The sequence below is a fragment of the Aotus nancymaae genome, unplaced genomic scaffold (genome assembly GCF_030222135.1).
Source record: "Aotus nancymaae isolate 86718 unplaced genomic scaffold, 86718_ANA_hifiasm-v0.15.2.pri h1tg000072l, whole genome shotgun sequence".
Classification (NCBI taxonomy): Eukaryota; Metazoa; Chordata; class Mammalia; order Primates; family Aotidae; genus Aotus; species Aotus nancymaae.
The window spans coordinates 2136562-2152744 of NW_026988487.1; the positions used below are offsets into that span (position 1 = coordinate 2136562).

Sequence of the window (16183 nt, forward strand, 5' to 3'; positions counted from 1 at the left end):
CCAACACAGATCCTCTTCACCTGCTGATCTGCACAGGCAGAACATCAGAGGCAAAGGTAGCTTAGCCCCAAGCCGACCCTGGAAGCCTGCCACGTGGTGCTTACAGTCACCCCAGAGTGAACAGAGGCCCCAAGGTGAAACCAGTGGCCCGTCTACTGCTCTTCCAGAAACCTCCCTGCCATTCAATCAGTCCTCTTCTGTTTTCCCTGCAGGTAGCCCCGTGCTGTGGTGCCCCTCCCTGTCTCCCAGGCCCTAAGGGGTAAGGTGACCATCATCAACTGGTCACTCAGCAGATGCTTCCCTAAGACCAACTGTCCCAGCTCTGTTCTTTCTCCTCCCCCATCCCACTGTTTTCTTTCCCCAGCGTCCTACCAATCTGCTCTGCCTGGCTCCTGTTTGGTCTCGGGTCCCTCAGGAGTGATATTGTGATGGAAATGAGGGAGAGGATGCAGGAGAGAGCAGCAGCAAAGATTTACGGCTTTCAGAGGGTTTCCATTAAAATCACTGACAACTGGTTATTTATGAGAGGCTGCAACGGGAGCTCATAGGCCAGAGCCTGGCACTACTGTCCTTTCAGGGCTGATGACAGGAGCAAACGCAGGGTGAATACAGCAAACAGTGGAGCTGCCCTCACCATAGAGCAAAGCAAGCTTCAATCCAAGTGACAGCCAGGAAAGCAGAGAGTAGCAGTGATTTGCGCCTGGCAAACCTGAAACAGACAAATCCACAAGGTAAACACTGAGGGACTTACTGGGCCTGGGCATGAAAAACTAAAGCAGAATGATGGAGGGTCCTAGGTGTCAAAAAATTTGGACCATGTCCTATGAGCTCTAACTCAGAGGCTAGAGTGTGTGGCAAAATCCAGGTCCAACCCTGTTGTTTTTATTGTTGTTTTGTTCCTAAGGCACCCACCTGACTAAATAAATAAATAATAAAACAAGTCAAAGCCCCACAAGGTTGTTTGCTCTGCACTTGACACACAGCCTTTTCTCAGCTTGGGGTTTTTCCTTTAAGTAATGAAACAAAGATCCTGCTTCTGCTCCCTGAACCAAGGTCCCTCCTAGAAGCCCTTTCTTCCTGTGCCAGTCAAAATAATTTTATTTTTTTCAAGATGGAATCTTGCTCTGTGGCCCGGGCTGGAGTACAGTGGCATAGTCATGTAAACATGAGTCATGTAAACATAACTCACTGAAGCCTCAAACTCCTGGGCTCAAGCAATCCTCCTGAGTAGCTAGGATTACAGGCTCTTACCGCCATGCCTGGCTAAGTTTTTTTTTTTCTTTTCTTTAAACAAAAACAAAAAAAAATTTTTGTAGAGCCGGGATCTTAAAATATTGGGATCACAGGTGTGAGCCACTGTGCCCAGCCAAAATAAAGTCTTGATATGTGTACCAAGGATAAGGTAAGAAGTGGGAATGAGGCAAGGATGCTTAGGTGAAATTTTGCATACCCCAAATTTTTTTTTGCTTTAAGTTTGCAATACACGAGAGAATACTGTAGAAGTGTGTATAATCACAGAATCGGGCTTCTTTTAAATCAGAAGAGTTCTTAGAGACCCCCATGACATTTGTCCTGTTTTCGAATGAGGAAACTGAAGTCCAGGAAAATGAGATGGCTTGCTTAAGGCCTTGCAGTGGGGTCATGGGGTCCACTACCCCTTCCTCCACACACTCTGTTATTAGTGAAATCGAAATATAAACTGCCGCCAAGCACCTCTTCTGAGTCCTCTCCATTTTGATGTGTAACTGTATCTGATGGGGCTGAAAGAGCCCCTGGACAGGGGACTGCCCATCCATGAGCAGTGTAGCTTCCAACTTTCTGGGTTTTTTTTTGTTTGTGCTTTTGTTTTTTGAGATGGAGTCTCACTGTGTCACCCAGGCTGGAGTGCAGTGACATGATCTTGGCTCACTTCAACCTCCACCTCCTGGATTCAAGCAATTCTCCTGCCTCAGCCTCCTGAGTAGCTGGGATTACAGGTGCCTGCCACCTGCCTGGCTAATTTTTGTATTTTTAGTAGAAACGAGGTTTTACCATGTTGGCCGAGCTGGTTTCGAACTCTTGACTTCAGGTGATTCACCCACCCTGCCTTGGCCTCCCAAAGTGCTAGGATTACAGGCGTGAACCACCGCACCCAGTTAATTTTTTTGTGTTTTTGGTAGAGATGGAGTTTTGCCAGGTCAGGCTGGTCTCAAACTCCTGACCTCAGGTGATCCACCTGCCTCAGCCTCCCAAAGGGCTGGGATTACAGGCAGGTTTCTGTTTTTATTTTGCAGGTTTCTGTTTTTATTTTGCCTTTCTTCTTCATCCTCATCCACCTTCTGGGGAAACAACTTTCTCTGTTCATGAATGTTGTGGGTTTTTTTTCCTTTTTGCCCTGTAAGGAAACAACATGGCTGTTTTTAAGGCATCCTTATCTTGGTATAGATGGCCCTCAGACAAGTTGCCCTCATTGGCCGGGTGTGGTGACTCATGACTGTAATCCTAGCACTTTGGGAGGCTGAGGCAGGTGGATTACTTGAGGTCAGAAATTCGAGACCAGCTTGGCCAACATGGTAAAACCCTGTCTCTACTAAAAATTCAAAAATTAGCCTGGCGTGGTGGCAGGTGCCTGTAATCCCAGCTACTCGGAAGGCTGAGGCAGGAGAATCGCTTGAACCCAGGAGGCAAAGGTTGGCAGTGAGCTGAGATCTTGCCACTGCACTCCAGGCTGAGTGACAGAGCAAGACTCCGTCTCAAAAAATATATATATATATGGTCTGGGTACCATGGCTCACGCCTGTAATTCCAGCACCTTGGGAGGCCAAGGCGAGCAGATTGCTTGAGTCCAGGAGTTCAAGACCAGCCTGGGCAACATGGAGAAACCACCGTGCCTGGCCTTTTATTTGTTTGTTTGTTTTTTAGAGTGTTGCTCTTGTTGCCCAGGCTAGAGTGCAATGGCATGATCTCGGCTCCCTGCAACCTCCACCTCCCGGGTTCAAGCGATTCTCCTGCCTCAGCCTCCCGAGTAGCTGGGATTACAGACATGCGCCACCATGTATTTTGTATTTTTAGTAGAGACAGGGTTTCTCCATGTTGGTCAGACTGGTTTCGTCGAACTCCTGACTTCAGGTGATCCACCTGTCTTGGGCTCCCAAAGTGCTGGGATTACAGGCATGAGCCACTGTGCCTGGCCTGGTTGGATATTTTTATGGTTCTTTCTTTCTTTCTTTCTTTTTTCTTCTTTTTTGAAACATAGTCTCCCTCTGTCACCCAGGCTGGTGTGCAGTGGTGCAATCTCGGCTCACTGCAATCTCCACCTCCCAGGTTCAAGCAATTCTTCTGCTTCAGCCTCCCAAGTAGTTGGGATTACAGGTACCTGCCACCAGGCCCGGTTAATTTTTTGTATTTTTAGTAGAGACCGGGTTTCATCGTGTTAGCCAGGATGGTCTCAATCTCCTGACCTTGTGATCCACTCACCTCGGCCTCCCAAAGTGCTGGGATTACAGGTGTGAGCCACTGTGCCCGGTCAGTTATTTCTTGATTATATGCTAAACAAGGGGTGGATAATTCATGAGTTTTCTGGGAAAGGGGTGAGAAATTCCTGGAACTGAGAGTTTTTCTCCTTTTTAGACTGTATAACTTAACATTGTGACGTTGCCATGGCATTTGTAAACTGTCATGGCGCTGTTAGGAGTGTCTTTTAGCATGCTAATGAACTATAATTAGAGTATAATGAGCAGTGAGGATGACCAGAGGTCACTTTCATCACCGTCTTGGTTTTGGTGGGTTTTGGCTGGCTTCTTTACTACAACCTGTTTTATCAGCAAGGCCTTTATGACCTGTATCTTGTGCCAATCTCCTATCTCATCCTGTTACTAAGAATGCCTAACCTCCTGGGAATGCAGCCCAATAGGTCTCAGCCTTATTTTAGCCAGCCCCTATTCAAGATGAAGTCACTCTGGTTCAAACGCCTCTGACACTGTCTCTATTAAAAAAAAAAAAAAAAAAAAAAAGTGAAGTGGGCAGTCCTAGAGACAAAATGCTTTGTTTAAATCCTTCTGATGGCATTTATTAGCTGTGTGAGTGTGGGAAAATAATTGTATGTCTCTAAGCTTCACTTTTCTCCTCTATAAAATGCAAATAATAAAAGTGCTTCCCCGGGCCAGGCACGGTGGCTCACACCTGTAATCCCAGCAGTTTGGGAGGCTGACGAGGGCGGATCACAAGGTCAAAAGATCAAGACCATCCTGGCCAACATGGTGAAACCCCGTCTTTACTAAAAATACAAAAATTAGCCAGGTGGGGTGGTGTGTGCCTGTAGCTACTTGGGAGGCGGAGGCAGGAGAATCGCTTGAACTGGGAGGCAGAGGTTGCAGTAAGCAGCGATCATGAGACTGCAGTCCAGCCTGGTGACAGAGCAAGACTCTGTCTCTAAATTAATTAATTAATTAATTAATTAAAATAAAAAGTTGGCCCTGCCCAGTGTCTCATGACTGTAATCCCAGCATTTTGGGAGGCTGAGGCTGGTGGATCACCAGGTCAGGAGTTCAAGAACAGTCTGACCAACATGGTGAAACCCTGTCTCTACTAAAAATACAAAAATTAGGGCCGGTTGCGGTGGTTCACGCCTGTAATCCCAGCACTTTGGGAGGCCGAGGCGGGTGGATCACGAGGTCATGAGATCGAGACCATCCTGGTCAACATGGTGAAACCCCGTCTCTACTAAAAATACAAAAAATTAGCTGGGCATGGTGGTGCGTGCCTGTAATCCTAGCTACTCGGGAGGCTGAGGCAGGAGAATTGCCTGAACCCAGGAGGCGGAGGTTGCAGTGAGCCGAGATCGCGCCATTGCACTCCAGCCTGGGTAACAAGAGCGAAACTCCGTCTCAAAAAAAAAAAACAAAAAACAAAAACAAAAATTAGCCAGGCATGATGGCTCACACCTGTAATCCCAGCTACTCAGAAGGCTGAGTTTTTTGTTTGTTTGTTTGTTTGTTTATTTTTGAGACGCAGTCTCCCTCTGCTGCCCAGGCTTGAGTGCAGTGGCACAATCTCGGCTCAGTGCAATCTCTGCCTCCCGGGTTCAATTGATTCTTCTTCCTCAGCCTCCCGAGTAGCTATGATTACAGGCACCCATCACCATGCCCGGCCTTGACCTTCATTTTTAATTTACTGAAATAGTTGTCATTTAATATAAACAATAAGCTGTGTGGGTGCAAATGGTTTTCGTTCTCAGTGCTTTTAGAAAATCTAATAAGTAAAATTAAGGGAAATGTATCCAGGATCCTGAGGGCAATTGTTCCTACATATAGAATTTAAAATGGAAGATATTATTTTGGTAACTCAGAAGGTGATTTGAACTTTAGACCGATGACCCACTTCCTGGTTTACTCATCATTCCCCTCATCTCAGTTCAATGCCACCAGTCTTGTGAGGAAGCAGATTAGGAATGCTCATTCCCTGCCTGAAATCTAGAGCTGCTTCCACAAGCATAAATTTTCTGGTTAGATGGCACAGAAAAATTTCTTTCCACATTTAGAAAGTGGAAGAAGGGGCACTTCTGATTTAATCTTCCATAGACAGCATGTACAGTGTTTAACATCTTCTGGATGTTAAAGAAAAAAATATTTTACTACTTGTTAAAATGGCAAGGAAGAATTTATTCAGGACCAAAGGGGAGATTATGCTCCACTCTGAATACAATAAGGACGAGTGGGATTTACAGCCAACAAGCAGAGTGAGGGGTCACTGGATGGAAAATTACTAAAAGGAGATGGTTGTTAAACCGACGGTTTAACAAGACGGTTCTTGTTAAACTGACAGGACTCTTGTTGAAGGCAGGCCAGGGTGATTAGATATTAAGGGTTCTAACTTAGCAGAATTCTTTTCTTACTGAGTTTACTCTTTTCTTTTGTTTTGTTTTGAGACAGGGTCTCACTCTGTCTCCCAGGCTGGAGTGCAGTGATGTGATTGCAGCCTCCACCTCCTAGGCTCAAGTGATTCTGCCACCTCAGCCTCCTGACTGACTGGGACTATAGGCGCACACCTCCACACCCGGCTAATTTTTTGATTTTTTTGTAGAGATGGGGTCTCCCCATCTTGTCCATGCTGATCTGAAACTTCTGGGCTCAAGAGATCTCCCACCTCGGCCACCCAAAGTGTTGGGATTACAGATGTGAGCCACCATGCCTGGCCATGAGTTTATTCTTTTTTTTTTTTTTTTTTTTTTGAGATGGAGTTTTGCTCTTGTTGCCCAGTCTGGAGTGCAATGGCACGATCTCGGCTCACTGCAACCTCCACCTCCCGGGTCCAAGCAATTCTTCGGCTTCAGCTTCTCAAATAGCTGAGATTGCAAGCATGCTCCACCAGGCCTGGCTAATTTTGTATTTTTAGTAGAGACGGTGTTTCTCCATTTTGAGGCTGGTCTCAAACTCCTGACCTCAGGTGATCCACCAGCCTTGGCCTCCCCAAGCACTGGGATTACAGGGGTGAGCCATCACGTCCAGCAGAGTTTATTCTTAACTAAGAACACTATGCTGACAGAATTAACTCTGAAAAATGATTTCTTAATAGAGAATGGTAAGACCCACAAACCTGGTCTGACCAACATGGTGAAACCTTGTCTCTACTAAAAATACAAAAATTAGCTGGGCAAGGTGGCAGGCGCCTGTAATCCCAGCTACTCAGGAGGCTGAGGCAGGAGAATCACTTGAACCCGGAAGGTGGAGGTTGCAGTGAGCCAAGATTGTGCCATTGCACCCCAGCCTGGGTAACAAATCAAGATTCCGTCTCAGAAAAAAAAAAAAACACAAACAAGGGGACCCAGGAAGATTGCTGTGTCTCCTTTAAGACAGGTGGGAGGCATGTCCAACGGCCAAAGAGGGTCTCATCTGTTAATATAAGACCCTTGGGCACGGCGTGGTGGCTCATGCATGTAATCCCAGCACTTTGGGAGGCTGAGGCAGGTGAATGACCTGAGGTCAGGAGTTTGAGACCAGTTTGGCCAAAATGGTGAAACCCTGTCTCTACTAAAAACACAAAAATCAGCCAGGTGTGGTGGCGGGTGTCTGCAATCCCAGCTACTCTGGAGGCTGAGGCAGGAGAATAGCTTGAACCCAGGAGGTGGCAGTTGCTGTCAGCTGAGATAGTACCACTGCACTCCAGCCTGGGCGACAGAGCAAGATTCCATCTCAAAAAAAAAAAAAAGACCCTTGGCTTATACCTGTAATCCCAGCACTTTGGGATGCCGAGGTGGGCGGATCATTTGAGGTGAGGAGTTCAACACCAGCCTGGCCAACATGGTGAAACTCTGTCTCTACCAAAAATACAAAAAAAAATGAGCCATGAGTGGTGGTAATGCGCCTGTAATCCCAGCTACTTGGGAGCCTGAGGCATGAGAATAGCTTGAACTTGGGAAGCAAAGGGTGCAGTGAGCCGAGATCGCGAGGCTACCCTCCAGCCTGGGCGACAGAGTAAGACCCTGTCTCAAAAACATAAAAAAGACTCAGTGAAGTAGTGTTCAGTGAAGCCAGGAGAAAAATGAAGATGACCTCTTATTTTTATTTATTTTTATTTTTTTTCTGCTTCATCCTCCATTACCTGAAGCAGAAGATGACCTCTTAATGACCCTTCAAATGTATAAAGCTTTCCGGTTCAGGGCTGAAAGACATAAAAGTCTAGGCTGGGCACGGTGACTCAGGCCTGTAATCCCAACAGTTTGGGAGGCCGAGGCGGGTGGATCTTTTGAGCCCAGGAGTTCAAGACCAGACTGGGCAACATGGTAAAACCCTGTCTCTACTAAAAATACAACAATTAGCCTGGCATGGTGGCAGGCACCAAGTGACCACCATGGTTGTCCCAGCTACTCAGGAGACTGAAGTGGGAGTATCATCTGAGCCAGGGAGGTCCGGGCTGCAGTGAGCCGTGTTTGCGCCACTGCACTCCAACCTGGACGACAGAAAAAGAAAAAAAAAAAAGATCGCGCCCAGGCTGGAATGCAGAGGCGCGATCTCGGCTCACTGTACCCTCTGCCAAGTTCAAGCAATTCTCATGCCTCAAAGTTTAAAAGAAAAAAAAAGTGAACGGCTCCTTCCAGGGGATGAAATAGGTTTCTTTGGTTGAGATCACTGCCCAGGACTTAGGAGAGCTGTCAAGGGCAGCTGACCACGCCTAGGGCCGGGTCACCTGAGCACTACAAGTCCCAGCAAGCATCGCGCGGGGGCGGGGCTTGCTGACCGTTGTGACGTTTGGGCGGGGCCGGGCGGGCTCTCCCTCGGGTGCTTAGCCCCGCCCCCGTCCAGCTCTCTGCCCTGTTGCTGTCGCGCCGCTGCTGGCTGCTTCCCTGGTGAGTGCCTCAAGTGAAAAGGGGCAGTTAGGCCCTCGGGGTGCCCACATTCAGACTTGCAATCCCAAGAAGGGGCCACGGGGGTAGAGGTGCGGCCGGTTTCGGTTCTCACCGCAGTTCACCCTCTGGGGTGATAGTGGGAGTGGCGTCCTGAAGGCCCTGGAGCCCCGCGGCCCGGGAAGATTGCGGGGCAGTTTTGTCCTGCGGTGGGCAGCGCTGCAGTGCTGTGGCCGCGTGGGAGACTCCTCCGGCAGAAGAGACACCCCTGGCGGCGATGAGGGTCTTGAGGTGGCAAGCCGCCCTACGGGTCGTGGCGTCCCGTCCCCTTCCGCTGGCCCAGGCTGTGGTGGTTCCGTAATCCCTCGCCTGGATGTCATCGCCGTTGGCTTCGAGGCGGAGGTGGGGCCTTACTGCGTCACTCTGGGCAAGTTACTTTCTCTTTGGGCCTCAGTGTCCCCCTTTACGAGTAGGTTTGATCCCTGAAGCGCCTTGCCTTTTGCATTCTGCAACTGTCAGAGAAGGCGTTGTAGGCAGCATATAAGGAGAGGAGGTGTCCTGACCTGCTTCTTTACAGTTGATCCATTGCACCTCCACCACTAGCCCAGCTTAGTTTGGGAGCTAATGTTCGCACTCGTATATGATTTCAACCCCACTGGACATGTTAACTCTTTTCTATCACTTGGATTCGTGCTTCAGATACAAGCCAACAAGTGGCCATGTTTGGAGCTGAGTAGAATGTGGATAATGTAACTTATTTCTATTATTGGAAACATCCTTGCAACCAAGGACTTTATGTAGTAGGTCTTTGTAGCTTATGGAGAACACATGATTAAGGAATATCTAGATGGCTCAGTTTCTCAGGTGTTTTCAAGGGACCTGGAAACTCTATCCTTTAGCAGACGTGACAGCTGTGGAGTGGAAAGGGCCTTGAGAAAGGTAGTCAATAATCCTGAGTTACCTGGTGCTAACAGGTCATACTGTCTTTCAAGTCAGATAGTACATCTGTGGCTCTTTAAAAATTTAATTTGGCTGGTGGGTGTGGTGGCTCAAAGCCTATAATCTCAGCACTTTGGGAAGCCCAGGTGGGCTGATCACCTGAGGTCAGGAGTTCAAGACCAGCCTGGCAAACATAGCAAAACCCTGTCTCTACTAAAAACACAAAAATTAGCCGGGCGTGGTGGCGGGCGCCTGTAATCCCAGCTGCTTGGGAGGCTGAGGCAGGAGAACCACTTGGACCGGGGCAGTGGAGGGTGCAGTGAGCTGAGATGGTGCCACTGCACTCCTACCTGAGCAATAGAGTGAGACTGTCTGAAAAACCAAAAACCAAACAAAAAATTAATTTGGCAGTATGTATTGATAGAATGTCATGTATCCGTAATTTTTTTAAATTATTATTTTTTGCGTGTGACAGAGTTTTGCTCTTGTTGCCCAGGCTGGAGTGCAATGGTGCAATCTCAGCTCACTGCCCTCCACCTCCTGGGTTCAAGCAATTCTCCTGTCTCAGCCTCCCAAGTAGCTGGGATTACAGGCATGCACCACCATGCCCAGCTAATTTTGTATTTTTAGTAGAGATGGGGTTTCTCCATGTTGGTCACACTGATTTCAAACTCCCAACCTCAGGTAATCTGCCTGCCTCAGCCTCCCAAAGTGCTGGGATTGGTGTGAGCCACCTGTAATGAAAAGAGAGTTAAATGAGCTCTTTCGCTTCTTTTTTGCTTTACTAAGGATCATCATTATAGCAGACAAGATCCTTAGAGATTTTCTACCCTGAGCCATGCATTTTACTGATGAGGAAACAGGCCAGAAAGGGATAGTGTGACTTGGCCAAGGTCTCGGAGTGGCAGAAGTAAGATAGGAGCCCAGCTCCCTTGGCTGTTAGCCTAGTCCCCTTTCCATCACACTTCAAACACTGCCACTGCCCATGCCACAGGGACATGGCATGTTAGAATCACCCCTGTCAAGGGAAAAGTGGATGGTCTCAGTAAAATGGAGATTAGTACACAGCTTTGAGCTTTTCAGAGTTTTTAGTTGCCCGCACCTGATGTCCCAGAACTATTTTTTCCATCTTCCCCTAGAACTGGTGCCGGCACCATGGTGGTGTGGATGAGATGAGGATCTGTTTAGAACAAGCTAGACAGCAAATTCAAACAGTTGTTAATAAGTAGTAATAAAGGCCTCCTGGGGTATAAAATTTTTGTAAGGCGCTCTGAAACATTTTCATATTTTAGGTAAGGGTCTAGAATGAACTTGGAAATTGTGGGCGGGAGCAAGTAGCTCAATAATTTGAAGACCAGTGATTGTGTCTTTGCTTTTGCAACCTGTTTCAGGGCCATCTACACACACCCATATTATCCACTGCCAGTATTCTTTCAATCTGGTTATATGTAAGCATCTCTGCCAGGGCCAGCGAGAAATGGGATTCAAATCAGTTCATCCATTTTTTCTAATTTGCTAATCATTTAGAAAGAAAAGTAAGCAGAGGGCCTGGCGAGGTGGCTCAAGCCTGTAATCCCAGCACTTTGGGAGGCCACAGTGGGTGGATCACAAAGTCAGGAGTTCGAAACCAGCCTGCAACATCGTGAAACCCCCATCTCTACTAAAAATACAAAAATAAGCCCGTCATGGTGGCATGCGCCTGTAGTCCCAGCTACTTTGGAAGGCTGAGGCAGGATAATCACTTGAGGCAGAGGTTGTAGTAAGCCTAGATCACGCCACTGCACCCCAGCCTGAGCAACAGAGCAAGACTGCGTCTCAAAAAGAAAAAATAGAAAAGTAAGCAGAAAGATAAAGAACCCCTTCAATTAAATTGAGTTTGACTTTTACTTATCTTTGTTTTTACTATTCTCAAATGAAGAATTGATTTGCATTTCTTTCTTGGCTGTAGAAGCATTTGATTTCCTTCTGTGAACTAAGCTGTAGTCTTCATTTCTCTTGAAACATATGCCCACTGGTATAAAAGGCTAATGTAAAAATGTTGGCCATTTAAAAACTTTTCTGCTAGAAAGCCTATCAGTGTAGTTTGCAGATGCAGTTAGAAAGAGGAGAAGTAGGCTAGGCATGGTGGCTCACATCTATAATACCAGCACTTTGGGAGGCCAGGGTGGGTGGATTGCCTGAGCCCAGGATTTCAAGACCAGCCTGGGCAACATGGCAAAACCCCATCTCTACAAAAATACACACATTAGCCAAGCATGTGCCTAGGGTCCCAGCTACTCCCACTCCCACTGAGGTTGATCTCTTGATGGGATTTCAAGGTTGCAGTGAGCCACGTTCATGCCACTGCAGTACTCCGGCCTGGATGACAAAGAGAGACCCTGTGTCAAAAAAAAAAAAAAAAACAAGAGCAGAAGTAGAACTGGCTTCTGTTCCTTTTCTTCAGGAAGACATAAGAGGATCTATGTCCTCATAGAACAGCCCTGGGAGTAGTATATTAGGCTTGAAAAGCTCATTAGATGCAAATGTGTCAGGTTTTCTTGGAAGCTAGGAGACAGTTCAGGGGACTCATTTAAAAATACTTTCCTATTATTGCCTGCTCCTCTGAGGACCCTAATCCTTTTGGAAACTGAGCTGAAAAAAGGTAATGACTATGTCAGAGGCCAAATAAAGTTGCTTCTGACAGTTTGTGGAATCTGTGCATTATTTTCCACATGCTTGATTGTTTTGTTTTTGAAAATCCTTACTTGTTTTCTCTGTTTACTTCTTATGTGGCCAATCTTTGATTTGAGGGTCGGAATAGGGAATTGGGTAGAATACCACTTTATAATTTCTATAGGACCTAACTCATCCCACTAATTTTTCATAACTCAGTAGTTCTCTGGGCTTCTAAATTTAACTTTTGCTCTTCTTATATTTCTTCTCTTTTCCTTACTTCTATGAATTGCTGCCAAATTAGAAATGGATGATAGACAGGTTCTATAGTGGGAAAGATGGTTAAAGGAGGGGAAGTTGATGCTTAAGTCATTTTAATTTTCATGGGCCAGGTGTAGTGACTCATGCCTGTAATTGCAGCACTTTGGAGGCCAGTGCGGGAGGATTGCTTGAGTCCAGGAATTTGAGACCAGCCTGGGTAACACAGGGAGACCCCATCTCTACAAAAATACAAAAATTAGCTGGGCATGGTGGTGCATACCTATAGTTCCAGCTACTTGGGAGGTTGAGATGGAGGATCACTTGAGCCTGGAAGGTTGGGGCTGCAGTGAGCCATGGCTGTGCCACTGTACTCCAGCCTGGGTGACAGAGTGAGACCCTACTTCCCCCAACAAAAATAATAATTTTCTTTACATACCTTCCCTTCCCTGTCCACATATACTCATTTCTAGACTACTTTCTCAGAAGGGTAATTTCCCAAGCCATTGTTGGACCCCATTTCTCCCAGGAATTTTATCACTCAGAGGAAGGGAAGACTAAAGATTACTGACCTTATAACTCAGTAGATGCCCTCCCTCCGGGAAGAGCTGGAGTACTTCCTCACTGACCAAGTTCGGGTTGGTATGGTTATCTTCTAGTTTACTCATGGCACTTTGTGTCCATAGCTTGGTAAAAAGGAAAGAAGAGGGCTGGGCAAGATGGCTCACACCTGTAATCCCAGCACTTTGGGAGGCTGAGGTGGTCGGATCACCTGAGTTCGGGAGTTCAAGACCAGCCTGACCAACAGGAAGAAACCCCATCTCTAGTAAAAATACAAAATTAGCCGGGTGTGGTGGCGCATGCCTGCAATCCCACCTATTTGGGAGGCTGAGGCAGGAGAATCATTTGCACCCGGGAGGTGGAAGTTGCGGAGTGAGCCAAGATCCTGCCGTTGCACTCCAGCCTGGGCAAGAAGAGCGAAACTCCGTCTCAAAAGAAACCCCAAAAAACGAAAGGAGAAGCCATCTCTCCAGTCTGCTTGCCTCCTCAACCCCTTCCCCAGTCTTGGCAGAGGATAATTTTAACCTTATTTCAAGAATGGTAGAGTTCTCAGTACCCCGAGTGCCATTGGATGCCCTCTGAGTCCCTTCTGGGAAGGTGATGAGATCTCTGAAATGGGAAACTCCACGGGGTCTTTTGCATTTTTGATAAGCAAGGAACCAAAGCTATTGACTTTTCCAGACAGATGATTAGGTTTTCAGATGAATGAAAAGAGCTAGAGTTTCCTTTGACTATACACTCAAACCTCAGAACATGAGCTCTTTCATGTTGAATATATATGTGCTGTCCTTCCTCAGTGTTCTGCTTATAAGCTAACTTAGATTGGTTGTTTTTCTTTTCTTTTTCTTTTTTTTTTTTTTTGAGATGGAGTTTTTGCTCTTGTTGCCCAGGCTGAAGTACAATGGTGTGATCTCCTCTCACTGCAACTTCTACCTCCCATGTTCAAGTGATTCTCCTTCCTCAGCCTCCCAAGTAGCTGGGATTACAGGCACCCGCCACCACAACTGGCTAATTTTTGCATTCTTAGTAGAGACAGGGTTTCACCATGTTGGTGAGGCTGCTCTTGAACTCCTGACCTCAGGTGATCCATCCTCCTTGGCCTCCCAAAGTGTTGGGATTACAGGCATGAGCCACCGTGCCCTGCCAGATTAGTTTTTTTCTAGTAATGAAACAGAGGCTGTTCCGAGCCACCCATCCCCTTGGCTGGTCTTGCTTTTCAGAGTAGCATCCATTTTCACAACAGCTTGCCAGAGTTTGAGTGTGTGGAAGCTGGGTAATGGAGTGTGAATTTGATGAGTTCTTAAGGAAATCAAATCTGTGCCTTTTGTTTTTTTGGCACCATGCCACTTCAACCAGCCATGCCAGCTGAACCAGCCATACCAAGAAGTGACTTAGCACTTGGAGATTATCATCTACTCACCCTATTTTAGAAAATAGAAAGCTGAGAAACAGCAGCTTCTCCAAGGGTAACCAACAAATTAAGAGAACTTAAAAAAAATAGGCCAGGCGAGGTGGCTCAAGCCTATAATCCCAGCACTTTGGGAGGCCAAGGCAGGACGATCACGAGGTCAAGAGATCAAGACCATCCTGGCCAACATGGTGAAACTCCGTCTCTACTAAAAATACAAAAATTAGCTGGGCATGGTGGCATGCACCTGTAGTCCCAATCGAGAGGCTGAGGCAGGAGAATCACTTGAACTTGGAAGGGGGAAGTTGCAGTGAGCTGAGATTGTGCCACTGCACTCCAGCCTAAGTGACAGAGTGAGACACCATCTCAAAAAATAAAAATAAAAATAAAACAGTCTCTTAGCCCCAGAGTCACCTTTAGCATTGTTTACCTACTTTTTTACTTTTTGATGAATGACCTGCTTATCTTGTTAGTTTGTTTATCCAACAAATACTTAATCAGTGATTATTACACCTTAGGCATTGTGTTATATATACCATGGTGATAGTGTTGTAAAGGAAAAGAAATGCGAGTAAGGTACTTAGGTTAACTGAGGGGCAGGCCCTTAGTCACTTTTTTTTTCTGAGATGGAGTTTTGCTCTTGTTGCCCAAGGTGGAGTGCAGTGGCACGATCTTGGCTCATTGAAACCTTCGCCTCCTGGGTTCAAGCCATTCTCCTGCCTCAGCCTCCCGGCTAGCTGGGATTACAGGCACGTGCCACCAAGCCTGGCTAATTTTTTTGTGTTTTTAGTAGAAGCAGGGTTTCACCATAATAGCCAGGCTGGTCTCAAATTCCTGACCTCAGGTGATCTGCCCTGCCTTGGCCTCCCAAAGTGCTGGAATTACAGGCATGAGCCACCACACCCAGCCAATTTCACTCTTATCTAAGTGTTCTTCATGATCCTGGAAAGGACAAGTTAAGTGATTTTACATGCACAGATAAATTGGTGCTCCAGGCTTAGGACAGAGGGGACATGCTGGCCTCCATATGACTGGAGACCACTTGGAAATAAAGGATCTGCAAGCAGAGAAACCTCCCTGCCCACTCTCCCATAGCATCCAAGAGAAGCCCTCATTACATAGGTAACAGTTTGTCCTAGAGAAAAGTCTTGACCTAGATTGGAATGTGACCTCTCACCGACCTTTGAAAACCTCTTTTGAGCTGGTCACAGTGGCTCACGCCTGTAATCCCAGCATTTTAGGAGGCTAAGGCAGGTGGATCACCAGAGATCAGGAGTTTAAGACCAGCCTGGCCAACACGGTGAAAACCCATCTCTACTAAAAATACAAAAAATTAGCTGGATATGGTGGCATGCACCTGTAGTCCCAGCTACTTGGGAGGCTGAGGCAGGAGAATCACTTGAACCCTGGAGGCGGAGGTTGCAGTGAGCCGAGATTGCACCACTGCACTTCAGCCTGGGTGACAGAGCGAGACTCCATCTTAAAAAAAAAAGAAAAACTCTTTTGAGGTTTGAGGTTGAGGATGTGGCTAAACTGTGTCACAAACCAAAAAGTCAATGCATTTTTTTAGTTCCTTAGCTCAATTTCAATAATAGACAGTTTAGTACTTCAAAGTCCCATTGCCTTCTTTTTGAAAAAAACTGACTGCTGGGGAGTTGGAAGAGCAGGCCTGGTTGCTTAGACTTCAAAGTAAAATCAGTAAATAGGTAGGATGGGGCTGGAAGAAGTATTATGGTTGTTTGGGGGCAGTCTTGTTTTTTGGTTATTGTACTTATGTATTTTTAGAAATTATATGTGTGTCTGTATGTGTACACAATCTTCCAGCATATACCAATAGCTGAATTTGTAAAGTATCATGTAGTATTTGCATGTATATAGATCTTTGTTCATCTGCTGTGTACAGCTGAAATTTTTTTCATGTCCTGGTAAAACCCTAAGTTGAGAATTATGGACTCACTAAATGTTAGACCAGCTAGTTATTTAGAAAACAGTGCATGTGACTTGTTTAAGGGGCAGGAAGTATTAGGTGTCAACAGTTCAAAACA

General features: G+C 46.4%; 1 protein-coding gene across 1 annotated transcript in view; it reads left to right on the plus strand.

Annotated features, from left to right (window-relative positions):
* Positions 1-8244: 8244 nt before the first annotated feature.
* Positions 8245-16183, plus strand: part of CALCOCO2 (calcium binding and coiled-coil domain 2) — a 32129-nt gene continuing 24190 nt past the window's right edge. The window contains exon 1 of the mRNA XM_012451828.2: positions 8245-8323. The gene's annotated coding sequence lies outside the window, so the exon portion shown is untranslated. The remainder of the gene's footprint in view (positions 8324-16183) is intronic.